Below are 14,238 nucleotides of genomic sequence, written 5' to 3'. Positions count from 1 at the left end.
TATGATGACTGAGCAACTGGATGGGCTGCAAGTCTCCTGAAAGGAGCAGCATGGCAAGCCAGCCAAAAGTTTCTTAGCAATAGGGGTGTGACAGCAGGGTTTAGACCTAGCTTGTGGAGGTGCCAGAGGGACCGAGAAGTCAAGAAGGGCCACTTCAGTTTCCACTTCTACCATTTCTCTCCTTGTCTCCTTTTGGTATGTTTGAAGAAGAAAGAGCAAACAGAGCAACAGAGGCACAGAGCTACAGCCTTATCCCTGTTTGTCTCTGAACACTGCCGCAGCAGTGGAAGCCCCTATGGGGAGAGAGGCAAGAGAGGCAAGGAGGCCCCCATGGAGAGAGGCCCCCATGGAGAGAGGCAAGACGTGGCCAGGCTTTGGGGGTTAGGACCACTGGTGTGGGGAATGCGGCCCCTCACCCCGTTTGGGGGGCCCAGGCCCAGGCCTAAGCCACCCACACGGTGCTCCAGGCCCTGCAGTTGCCATTTCAGACCCAACAGGTGGCAATGGCAGCCCAGCCTCCGCCTTTACCCAGCACCTGCACAGGAGCCTCTGCCTTCCCAAATCCAGACTCCAAACCCAGCAAAGCTGGCGCTTAAAATTCATCTTCTTCTGGACAAGCTGCTGTCTTTCAGTTTTCGAGGCCATTCTCTGAGCCTGATGTAGTGCTCTGCTCCCTGTCAGAAGTCTGAAATAAAAGAAAGCAGCTGCTAAAGCCATGTTCTCTTCTCAGTGACATTACCTGCAGTCACACTGAAGTCCTTGGGCCTTCGTAGGTTTTAGCCTGATGCAGAATTTGCCCATCTTTTTCTATTCTCATTTCCATATTTGTTCCAGAGGTGTGAAAAAATAAATGGTCTCAGAAAACAAAATTGGCGGGGGGTGGACACACGATGCAGAACAGTGCTGTTAGTGAAGCTGAAGAGTTCACTCATTGCCATGGAAACGTTCACATCCTAGCAACAGCTTATTGATAGCAAGATGACATGGAAAGACAAGAGCTGATGCCTTTGACTCATGGGAAAACAAGTTATCCTGGATTTCTACTTCTTTACCTCCTTTTCTTTTCCAAAAGTACATAGTGGTTTAATGTAAAAATCCCCGATCTACATTTTTTTTCCTAACTGTTTGTGCTTTTGTGTTGAAACATTACTTGCTAAGAAAAGTTGATACAGTGGAAGTATTAGCCAGCTCTGGAGCCCCCAACATAAGAAGGACATGGACCTCCTGGAGCGTGTCCAGAGGAGAGCCACGAGGATGATCCGAGGGCTGGAGCACCTCTCCTATGAGGAGAGGCTGAAAGAGTTGGGGCTGTTCAGCCTGGAGAAGAGAAGCTCTGGAGAGATCTTATTTCGTCCTTCCAGTACCTAAAGGGGGCCTACAGGAGAGCTGGGGAAGGTCTTTTTACTAGTGCATGAAGTGATAGGATGAGGGGGAATGGCTTCAAACTGGAAGAAGGTAGATTTAGATTAGATATTAGGACAAATTTTCACTCTGAGGGTGTTAAGGCACTGGAACAGGTTGCTCAGAGAGGCTGTGGAAGCTCCATCTCTGGAGATGTTCAAGGCCAGGCTGGATGGGGCTTTGAGCAACCTGGTCTAGTGTGAGGTGTCCCTACCTATGGCATGGGGGATGGAACTCAATTATCTTCAAGGTCCTTTCCAACCTAAACCATTCTATGATACTATGATTCCATGATTCTATAATTTTATGATTTTATGATTCTATGATCATTGTCTATCTGGCCAGGAAAATTATTAAAAAGCAGCAAAGAAACACAAAGACGTTACATTTTTTTTTTTATTTTTTTTTTTCCTAGACATTTAGCAAGATGGTATTGGACTAAGTGAAAGCATCTAGAAGGCCAATGCACCATTTTTGGTCCCTCTCCACACTTCCCAGAAAGTTTGCTGCCACTGACATCACTGAGATGTTGCTCGGTGGGATGCAGGGTGGAATCAGGTGTGGTAAGATCTGTGTTCCTCACAATACCCAGGGAGTGCATGTGTTGGGGAGTACTGAAAAGCTTTCTCTATTTGTGTGCCCTTGGGTGTGGGCAGGTAGAGCAACACTCAGGTGTGTTTGATGAGAAAGTGCACTTTTCCTGCCATACAGTGGTACAAGAAGCTTCTCCTGGGTGAAAGTAGGGTACTGCAGCAGTCACTGTGTGTGAAAGAGAGCAAGGATTAGACTGTTGGTAGTACTATTATTATTACCATTAAGTACAATAATGTTGTGGAGTCCCAATCATAAAGCAGGATTTAAATGTGACTTGTTCCACACAGATGCAGGTCTTTTTCCCTAGGAGCTAGGAGCTTATGATCGGTTTGTTTGCCAATATTATTATTCATTAGTAGGAAGAAAACTCAACAATTCCTTTATTGATTTTTTTTCTTTGTGTGTGGTGTATAGTAATTGGAAATGTTTCTGTCAAAGTAGGTATTCCAATAATCCTTTTGGAAAACAAGGAAATGCATGATATTGCTTTGTACGTAGCATCACTACAGTGTAAACATTTGCTTAAGAGCTTTGCTGAACTGGATCCTTGTAAAGGACTCCCTGAACATTACATTTATTGTGAGAAGAACATTGGGTCATAATATTTCCACAACTAATAGAAACCACTTTTCAGAAACGTGATCCTTTACCTGTATATGAATTAAAAAATGAGCTAATGAAATATCCCAAGAGAAATAGTGATGTTTACAGAGTTTATAAAACCCGCTTATTCACCTACCTTTTCTGATAACAAAAATAATTTAGATTTTCTGAATTTTTTGTTTCATTAGCAGTATTTTTCCCTTTGGAGACAAGGACTGCTTGGCTGATCAGCAAGCCAGGTTGATGTTCTGATACTACCATTGCATTAGGTTTACAATAAATGAGGTAATTAGTGCTGCAGAGCCATTGGAGGAGCAGTTAGAAATGCCTGAAGGAGAGGAAGAATACAATAAGAACACCACCAAAATAACTGGAGATTTTCACGTCTGCTGCTCAGGTGCAAGATTTCTATAGGGAGAGAGAAGAAGCATCTGGAAAAGGATTATGACAATTGAAGCAGGACTTAGGTGGACTTTAGGATCCCGTACTGTTATCACTGTTTTCACCCTAATGCCAACAGCACTTAAGCTGACTTTGTACCTACCATTCTGACCTGGAGGTCCCTTCAGAGCCAGCGCTGCTGTGTTGCTGCATTTCCAGAGCAGAATCTATGTGAGTTACAAGGCAGAGAACTCTGGCCAACATCTTGCTTGCTTCCCAATAGTAAGCAATAAATCAGAAGTAATCCTGAGAGCAGGAACTAGATTGCCAAGCTCTTCCCAGTTGGCACAGGCTTTTGCATGGTCTTGCTGGGCTCCTAGCTATGATTTCAGCTGCAGGTTTGTGAAAGTGGAAGGCATAGACGTGGGGATTGCCCTAAAGGACTATGGTGGAGCATCCTCCATTTTCCTCAGTGCTTGCAAGGCAAAGCAACATACACTGTGAGTATTGGATGAGGGTCTGCCATGACTTTCACTTACTCATTTGTGTATTTGAAATTATTTTCCCCATTCCTCATTCCTGGATGAATTCCTCTTAGAGTTAGCGGCAAGGACAGCAATGGTAAAACAAACTCTTCTGTCAAGGTGACAGTATGTCATCAGGTAGCTTGGGTGAAAATGCATTTTTGCCCCACTGAACTGTTTGGAGTCTATACAGGTTTTTGAAAGGAGCAGGCAGGCAGGGAACTGCTGCAAATTTTGCTCCTCTCTCTCCAAAGAAGATTCAGGAAACAGTTGTGCATGTTGAAGCTCATAATTTCTCCCTCTTTACTGAAGAATAATATGCAAGAGTTACAATTCAGGCTTTTCAAGAAATGTGATCAATAGTTACCTTTCTTGCAGGAGGTGGAGGAATACTAACTTTTCAGATAGAAATATTTTTTAATTCTAATAATTCACATTAATTCAGGGCCTGTGGTACATATCTAATGCTTCTCTTGATTGACTTCTTGACTGATGTAGGAAAATGCCCTTTTCCTTTCTTTCAGTTGAAGGTGTGTTACCTGTTAATAGCAGATTGATTAGTCAACATTAGCACCTGGGAATGCCTTTATTTTTATCACTTCAAGCAAATATGTCTACAGCTGGAGACATAATTATATGCATTACTGAAACACATTTTTGCTATTCTTTAATTATATTTTGACAGAAAAGAAATGTCAAGGGAGTAGCACTTGCTTTTTAGCTCTGAAACATTTATATCTGTTGTACACATTTGTCTCTGCTTTGTCACGCTATCCTTTCAAATCTTACTTTTGCTGCCTTGTAGTTAGTGTCTTGCCATTGTTTCATGATTTAATGTTAAGGTTTTATACAAAGATTTCATAAAGAGCAGCTATAGATTGTCTTCTCTGAAGCTATGAGCCATCTTCATTCAGTTGCAAAAGCATGAAATCTGGTGGAGCTTTGATGATTTATTCCGACTGCAAATCTGGTCAGTCTCTCTAAGACTTCACCCCTGGCACACGCTCCTCTCTGTCAAGCACCAGTGGAGTCTCTATCCTGTGTGACAGAAGTCAAAGGCGTTAGTAAGGGTTACACATGACTTCAGGATTTGTCTAAGTATTTTGATTCTATTTTTCTGGTGTTTACTCTGATATGCATCAAACATCTGGGAAGACGAGATAAAAACTGGGAATGCCAAAAATGTCTTTCTGCTATATAACATTTCTGTCTGCTTGGGCTATTTCCCTATGCAGCAGCCAAGGACCAATCTCATCTGCAAGCATTTGTACACATCTGAAATACAAAGTAAAATTTAGTCTGGGTTTGTACCAATTTGTTAATGAAGGTAGAGTTTATCACACCGTCAGTAATCATTTCCATGTTCAAATTTCTAGGAGGAAAGCTTACTCTTAAAAAACATCCAAAGCCTACTAGAAGAACCCAGCTGTAAGGGGATATGGGACGAACTATCTCTTAGTGAAGTCACTGAACTTATGGCAATAAACACCAGCTAAGTAGCTGTCACTGTATCCCAGTCACAAGAATTTACTAACAGGTCTCTTAAGTAATGTATGGCATTTTTATATCTATCTAAGCTCTACAGAGGAGCTGATGAGAAGGACACGATGTACCATGCTGTTTTCTTGAGCTGTTGCATTACTTGTAATTGAGAAATACTCTAAGGGAACAATATACTGTCCGTAAGTAATGCTGGTGATTTGGGCGTCACATTTCCTGTAAAGTTATTACTGAGCCAGAGCTCCGATGCGATGTTAGGAGACACTGTATTGCTTTGAAGAGTTGTCATACAAGGCACATACAAGGCGCAAACTTCAGGATCCTGCTGTTCATTGTCCTTGATGGTGCTGCTGTACATTTTAGAAGTAAGCAGGCATTCTGCTGAGATTTCTGCATGCATAACCATGCCTTTTTTACCTAATATAGGCCTGCAATTGAAGTTGACCACTGAATTGCTGCCGATTCTTCTTTTCTAGCTTCTCTCTAGCATACAACTTGGAACCACACTTCAGAAAGGTCTTATAGCTAGCCTGCCATGCCCAGCCAGACAGCAGCTTAAGATCATGAAATCTGCAATACAGAAAAGATGCACAAAACCCCAACTGAATGAAGACGTGCCACACACGCTATCAGGTTTCTCCTCCCCCTCAAGTTGAGCTCTTTCACGTTTGTTTTCTTAGGCTCTTTTTCCTAGAGCTGAGAGAATAACTGTTAATGAAAGGTTATTTCAATAATGTTTTTCTCTTCTCTTTGTAGCATGCCTTCAGAAAAAAATGGCCATTTTCTTAACTGTGCTAAGTGGAAAACATTTAGTAATATTTTGCATGCTTGTGTTTAGTCTAGGGCCCACCACTGAAATCAGCACTTGCTTGATTGTATCAACCAAGATTGCACGCTACTTCATGGTGCATTATCTCCTTTTTTTTTTTTTTTTTCTTACTGTTTGTTTGGTTTATTCAAGGAGCAAAACTGATGATTAATGACACCCTTGAAGCAGTCCAGGGCTTTGTTCAGCATCATAGTTCCTGCTTTCCCTCTTTCCCCTGGTATTACCACCTCATCTGAGCAGGGTTCAACCTCACTCTTCCCCACCTACTCACAGGGAAGGTGCACTAGGTCTGCAAGCAACTTCAGAGGACTTGTCAGATGGAAGGAAGAGGCAACAGGAAGGTTCAAGTACATGGGGAAACATTTTGCCTAGTAAGAACATATGAAAGAACTGGGGCATATGAAGGAATGTTTGAGTCCTGGCATGAGAAAAAAAGGACAATGTTACAGAGGAATGGAGAGGCCTTGTGTGTGGCAATGTGGAAAATAGAAATGTGGGACTACAGGGATGAAGACGAGGTGATATGGAGGAGGGTGAAGAGGGGAACCCCTTGGATGAGTTAGAAGCAGAGGGAAAGGGACAGATGGCACACAGGGAGCTGAGGGAATAAAGCGGAGGAAAGCAATGAGCCCCTGCTCATGTAACACTCAACTTTCAGAAGACATGAAGAATGTGATCTTCTAGGCTTGGACACAAGTGACATCTGACTATTGCGGTTCCAGGAAGGCACGAAAGCTGGCTGATTACAGTCAAGTTTCCAAGTAAATTCTTTTGAACACTGAGTTTTAAATTCACTTCCCTCAAGTATTCAAGGATGCATGTCTAAGTATGCTTTCTACAACCACATTATGCTGTTGAAAGTCAGTTCCTTAACAGGAAGAGAACATGCAAGAAATAGGAAAACAAAGGAAGTCAATTAGCATAAAAATCTCACCAAATGCTGGATGAATATGTGACATATTTTCTGCTTGTGGTTCTTGAGTAAAGCCTTTTCCATGCGTTCCAGAGACTAATAAAAAAAAATAGAAAGAAAACAGATTTATTTTTCATGTCTTTGGTACATTTGAGCAAATGGAGTGGATTGGTTCATTGGTATTTCATGCCTAGCTACTTAGTATGCCAATGATATATTTACATTGAAATAGATAAGAAATAGATTTTCTGATGTGGCATTGTCTGTGATTTAGGTTATCATAATACTTCCATTCCAAATTGCCATTTAAGCCTTCGTAGATTTGAAGTCTGAAATTTCTCTTATGAGTCAACCCTCTTTTCGATAAACCTTTCAAACCAATGAGGTGATTATCAGTTTGTAGTATGAAGAAAAACACTCAAATGCTGTAGAATGTGAGACCATGGAATGAAGATGGAAAGGAAAACTTGTGTTAAGTTTGCTTTAGTGTGAATTTCAGACTCATTTTGGGTCAGGGACGAGAATTTAATGTGCAACTGAAATACACCCTTGCATTTTACACAGATGTGTAAGTGGGAGGTCACTGTCCTTGTCCTATGTGTGTGCAAATCCAGTTGAAGATCTGGTTTTCCCTTTGGGCTTTGCTAAGTATTCATTTGAGATCATGGGAAGAAAAGCAGATGCGAATAAAACCACTTATAGAGATTGAGGTTTGATCTAACCCACACAGCCTCAAAATTGTAGTTTTTTTTATATGTATATGTATGTTTATGTGCGTGTGGGACGGGTGTTTGCCTGTTACAGCTTATGTAACTCAGGGGAATAATTTTTCAATTCAGTCATCTCGTATTTCCTCTATATAGTACAACCTCCCAACCCCGAAAGAGGACTCATGCAACCAAGTAAGTTAAACCTGATTTCTCCCAAGATTTGAAAGCAAAAGTGATGTGCAAATTAGATTCCACATATTACCTTTATCCTTCAAGTACATTTACACTTCAGTTTATGAAGGAAAGATGCAGGCTTCGATATAAGGCAATAAGGTTGGGGAGGGAATTTTTCTTGCTTCAGATGCATAAGCTCAAATTCAGTATTTTCAATATTTCAGTAATAATGAGTCTTGGGATCTGCGGTTTAGGTTTGGTTCATTAAGGTAAGGAAATGCGTGTTCAAATCCCAATAGAGATTTCTTCCTCACAGCTTCTCCATGCCTAGTCCATCATTCTGCAGCTATTAAATAGTGAGATTAATCTAAAGGCAGAAAAAGTTGCTATCCTGCAAAAAGAAGCACAGGGTTTTAATGCTTCTTAGATAAAGGAGAAACAAAAACACAAATTGAAAAGCATAATGCATAATACAGAAGTTTATAGAAAATTTATAGAGTTTTATAGAAAGAACTAAATCCGATTTCATGTTTTTCACTCATGGGGGCACCTTAAGTTCCAGATGAGCGAGGGTCTTTTTGTGTAAAAATCTTCATGACAACTTAATCTCTCCTGAGACCTGTGTATTTCGTACTGGGGATTCCTGTTTATTTGAATTTAAGATTGTACTTTATGCAGCTGGCCACAGATGGTGCTGAGTGCTCAGGTACTGCAGAATGAAATGCAGTGGGAACTTGAACAGAAGAAGTTTGGGGCATTAATCATAGCTACACTCAGCTGCCATGAGTTATGACTCTGAGTGAATTTAAAATTAGAGAAAAGCACCCAACTTGTAATACTTAGCCAAACAGCAACAAATAAAATGATTTTAGAAAATGAGAAAAGGGTTGGGAAGTTCTAACACTGGGAAGAAGATTTATTTGTTTGGTATATTTGCTGATATTTTATTGCTCAGTGAAATAAAGGTAATCTTCTGGAGGTGAATTCATCTAGCATTCATCAGATAGGTAGTGGAAATAGAGATAAACTGGATTTACTCACTGGTGCCCGTGGGTTGCAGCTCATTTCTTACTGTCTTTTCTTAATTGCTCTCTCATTCCATATCTCTCTTATACTCCAGTATGAAAGTCTGTGCAATAGTCTGGCACTTAGAGCATATGAGGAGTTGCACATAAGTTGAGGTCAAGCTCTGCAAACCTTTCCTTAGTTACGAATTCTTATCCAAAACCAATCTTATTGTAGTCAGTGCCAGAGCTCACTGGAGTAAGGACCTCTGAGGCTTTCTGAGATGAGGCTGGAGAGTTAGCCTGGTTTGCGATCTATACTGGTCTTTAGAAGTTCCTTCTTACCTGTGGCTTTTATGCTCTGATAATGTCTTTTCTGATTCATGTAAGTATCACCAGGACATCAATACAAAGAACAAACAAAACCAGTTGAAAATTCCCTTTCACAACCTGATTTTTTCCCGTTTTTATTCCGTGTTTGCTGCTGCTAGTGGCTGGATCAAGCCCTTCTGATGCTGGAACTATATTGATTTCATTTATTAGTAACATGGGCATGATCCCTGGACGCAGCTGGAGGGAGTTCCAATAGATCAAGAAACGCTTGTCCCCACTGAGCTCTTCATTGGTGTTTCCCTATGGCTTTGGGATGTCCTTCCTGCAGGGACAGGTGTATAAACTTGGAGCATGTTAGGTCCTGGTCCCCTGCCTGTCCAGGCAAAGAATTTGTTTGAGGAGGCCAAGGTGCCTTCTGGCCTGTGTCAAAACCAACTTGTGATGGAAACCAGTGCACAGGGAGAATGATGTGTATTTGTTTAGTCCTGACAGAGCCTTGGCTTGCTGCTCAACCCCATGGTGTGGACGTTACCTAAGCGCAACTTAGGAGGCTGCTGCAACCCCATTCCTTCCCGCATCCTCACATCTTTTTCATGTGTGTCATGTCTTTACTAAAATGTGAATTCCTTTTGACCTTATTTACCAGACTACAGGAGTAACTTTTTTTTCATTAAAAATGTTAATTATGCTCCTAGATTTTTATCTAGAAGATTGGAACCATGCTTTCTTTCTCAGTTTTGCTTCCTTTTCCTGTAGAGAGAAGGCTCTGCCTCAGGGCAGAACTTTCCAGGTTTGTGTTGTTTCCTTCTCATTCAGTATAACATCAAAATTCATCCTCCTACCACCGTATGGCTTGGGCTGCTGGCCTTCTGCAAGGGTGCAACCAAAGAGAAAAGATGGAAAATGGGGGAAAACACTCACATTACCTATCTATTCTTAACTGCTGCTGAAGAATTGGCTAATATTCAAAACCAGGTTAGTAAAAATAAGCAACACAAAAGTGGGGAAAAAAGTTAATAATAACTTTTTAGTTGTTGCTATACTTAAAGTGGGCTTTGTCAGTGGAAATCCTTGAAAAACATTTTCCTAATTAATAGTGCATGCTTGATATGATGGAACTATAACTAGTTTCTACATATATTCTACCCATTAATATTTTGACTGAGGGAAAGCCTATTCCACATCCATGTTGCTTTTGGGAAAATGACAATCTTAAAAGCTTTGTGGACCATTAAAAGGGAACACTTCTTCCACCTTCCCTTGGCCATGCACATTACTTGTTTAAAACGCAAGCGTTCAAGATAAATAAAGCCTATCCTAACTCAAAGACCCCGCCGTGAGGGGGGCCTTAAATAGGGAAATATTAGATCTGCTCACAGTGTCTTGAAGATAAACAGGGAAAAGAGACTGTTATGTATTTCAGTCCTGAATCATTTACTTCAGCTAGCAAACGAATCATAATTGGGCAGATGAGTGGAGTGACATGATAATAAAGTGCCTGATCTGATCACCCTCTTTCTGTTGTGAATTTTGTCCTGCACACCATGTACACCCAAACCCCAAGTTAGTACGGGGTAATTATGACCTAAAGGGTCAAGTTTTGTGGGCACAACATAGAATCATAGAATGGTTTAGGTTGGAAAGGACCTTGAAGACCATCGAGTTCCAACCCCCCTGCCATAAGCGGGGACACCTCCCACTAGACCAGGTTGCCCAAGGCCACATCCAGCCTGGCCTTGAACACCTTCAGGGATGGGGCCTCAACAACCTCTCTGGGCAACCTGTGCCAGTGCCTCACCACCCTCAAAATGAAAAACTTCTTCCTAATGTTTAATGTGAACCTGCCCTCTTCCAGTTTAAAGCCATTCCCCCTCATCCTATCACTTTATGCCCTAGTAAAAAGTCCTTCCCCAGCTCTCCTGTAGGCCCCCTTTAGGTACTGGAAGGACGAAATAAGATCTCCCCGGAGCCTTCTCTTCTCCAGGCTGAACAGCCCCAACTCTTTCAGCCTCTCCTTATAGGAGAGGTGCTCCAGCCCTCGGATCATCCTCGTGGCCCTCCTCTGGGAACATGGAAGGCTCTTTGATGCTAATGAATAATCCAAATAATTTCCTAAGAAATATATCTTGACACCTTTTAAATTCAAGTTTGCATTCCTTGACAGGCATAGTGCTGGGCACCAGATAAATAATGCATGAATCAGTCGTGTTATTTAGACATGTGTGAGATAGATTAGGATATGGAGGGAAAATAACTATGAGTTAATATATTCAGTGCTCCATTGCATTCAAATAGTAGCTAGAAAGACCTTCCAGCTGCCTTAGAGTATGAATTACAAGGCTGCTCTGAATGCTTCTGGAGTAGGTGTCCTTATAATTCACTGTTTTCAATGTCTCAGAGACGTTGGAATGCACTGCAGACAGTGTAATAGTGGTCTGTCTCACCTGTCTCTGAAGTTTTGTTAAAATTTCATTACTTTACTGAAATTTTTGTGCTGAGCTGGTGAGCAGACCTGCTGTTTGTTTTTTGATAACAGCGTCACTTGTCAAATCTTCTCTGACGTGTTTTCTCCATTGCTTACCCTGTTGACTGTGTCTCTGGCCTTTTGTCAGCACAGAGTATTTTCCTCTATGATCTCTGACACTTGGGACACCTTCCTGTATAGCTGTCATCAGCCTTATTAACTCGCCTATTTTTTTTTCATCTGAAAATAAATCCTTCTCCCTTGACTAAATTTGAGAAGGGGAAGGAAAGTGTGTGGATTTGATACCTAGTTTGAATCTTGAACTCAGCTCCCGCCACCGCCCTCCTCCATGCCCAAGGTGTGTTTTGGGTGTGCATTTTCTTATACAGAATCACAGAATCACAGAATAGTCAGGGTTAGAAGGGACCTCTGGAGATCATCTAGTCCAACCCCCCTGCCAGAGCAGGGTCACCTACAACAGGTTGCACAGGACAGCGTCCAGGTGGGTTTTGAATGTCTCCAGAGTGGGAGACTCCACCACCTCTCTGGGCAACCTGTTCCAGTGCTCCACTACCCTCAAAGTGAAGAAGTTTCTCCTCGTGTTAAGATGGAACTTCCTATGTTCAAGCTTGTGCCCATTACCCCTCGTCCTATCAATGGGTACCACTGAAAAAAGACTCCTCCCATCCCTCCTCCCATACACCCACGTCTAGCCTGCTGCAGTGCAAGGTAAATTAAATCTGTTTGTCAGAAGGCACTCACTAGGGCTCTTGGTTGGCCATAGCCTTTCTTTCTCTCTACACGGTCTGAGGAGTGCTCGGCAGAACTGTGACATGCCTGTACCTGTGCTACCCCGTGGTATAGCTATAGGAGTCCTCCTCTTCACACAGATTTTTCCAAAAGGCAGTGAAAGTCATGCAGGAGAATAAAATCATATTGCCACGCTGACTGCAGGTGAGATACAGAGGCACAAGAATACCCACTTTTGTATTGAGCATTCAGGACTGAGGTGCATAGGACAAGTTGTTTAGAAGAATTTTTTGTGGCTTTCCCATTATTTGATAGTGAAAGCCAGTACATGTTACCAGGGGGTGATTAAGGCCTTCGTGACATATGGGAACAGCGAGTTTCGGGGAAGAGGCTTAAAGAAGCAAGCGAGGGTGCCAATGCACGACGTTATCGACTGTGATGAGTAACCGCCTGTGTTCGTGCTCGTGGCTTCTGCTAACCAGCTGTGTCCGAGAGGAGAGCTAACTCGCCTCTCCCACCATGCCGTTGCATGCACATGAGCAGTTAAGCTGTAGTGGTCATGCTGTAATTTCAGACCCTTGTTTACCACAGGACAATTTGTCTGTGTATGCCTGAGGGCACCTGTAATAGATCTGAATTTGGTCATTTCCAAAAAAAACACAGATGCATTCAGTTTGATGTGCATAGAAAGGAAGCAATAAGTTCTTCTTTTTAATGGGCATTGGTTCAGACATTGTTTAAACTGATGCTTCTGCTTTAAATTCTGTTTGGTTAAACCTCTTTTTCCTGCATTTAGGTAGCTGTATGTAATAAAAATATTATTAAACTATTTAATTATTATGCAATCTCAGGATCTGAAGTTGAAACAACTTTGGCCTCCACAGGTTTTGCTGTTTTGCCTCCAAATCAAAACGGTACTAATTCCTCACGTGGCTTGAAATGAGATTTTTTTTCACAGCTTTTCGTAAGCAGTCCTTTTGAACGAAATTGTTTGGAAAACAGTGTTCCAATCTGTAGGAGAAATAATAACATTTCATGCAGCATGATGTTTTAAAAACTGTATTAGCCACAGAGAAGCTGGACAAAAAAATGTTTTGCATTTAATTTTTTTTAAAAAAATTGTTCATGAGTAGAACTAAAATGCAATTAGCTGTAAAATAAGAAAGGAATTAGAAAAAACATTTTATTATCTTCTGCCCGTGAGCCAGTTCCCAGAAAACTCACTGAACTGTCATGTTATATTGTGAAGTGAAAAGCAAGCAAAACAAGAAAAAAAACAAGCAAAGCAAGAAAAAGCTGAGTCATTACAGATGAACTAGATAATAACTCTCTGTTTCTCTATTTTCCATTAGAACTACTGACTTTATCATCTCTCCCTTCCCAGCACCCCTTTCTACTCCAAAAATACAAGCCATGTTTTGTGTGAGATTGTCCGATTAATTAAAATTGTCATGCTAAATACGGAACATTTATTCTTTACTAGCATTCATATCTGAAGGTTTCTGCTTCTGGTTCAGTTCTGAAATAGAGCTTGTGTTTTTGACAGCTTCTCTTTTTTTTTCAACAATAACAGATGGTCTAAGAAAGGATGTTATCGCTTTTCAGAAACTTTGTCACACTTTAAATATTTACATTTATGGGGAAAATGAGATTTTTCTTTCTTTGATACTCTGTATAATAGGCCAAACTCTTTCCTGGTTGAATATCTAAAATTAACCTGAACTCTTGCCTTTTTCTTCTTTGAGAAACGCATTTATTTATCAACATACCAGTGTATGCTGCACTATTAATGCTCAGCTTTTTGAGACAATAATCTTTAAAAAGAAAGCCTGGATTTGTGATAGGTCCAATAGGATTTTTTTGAATGAGGGCAAGATGAGCAAGGATACACTTTGTCTACACTCTATGTTAAGCTTTAAGCCTCATATATTAGCTTTGCAGTTATAGCCAGTTGACTTTTATTTCTCAAGACCTATTTCTTGTCTGGATTATGGTATTTCTTTTCTCAGCTGGTTGGAGGCCCCCTGGCCTCACCTGAGCGTGATACTGCTGGCACCC

The sequence above is a fragment of the Vanellus vanellus genome (assembly GCF_965231255.1).
Source record: "Vanellus vanellus genome assembly, chromosome: 3".
Classification (NCBI taxonomy): domain Eukaryota; kingdom Metazoa; phylum Chordata; class Aves; order Charadriiformes; family Charadriidae; genus Vanellus; species Vanellus vanellus.
Note: the sequence above shows the minus strand (reverse complement) of the source record.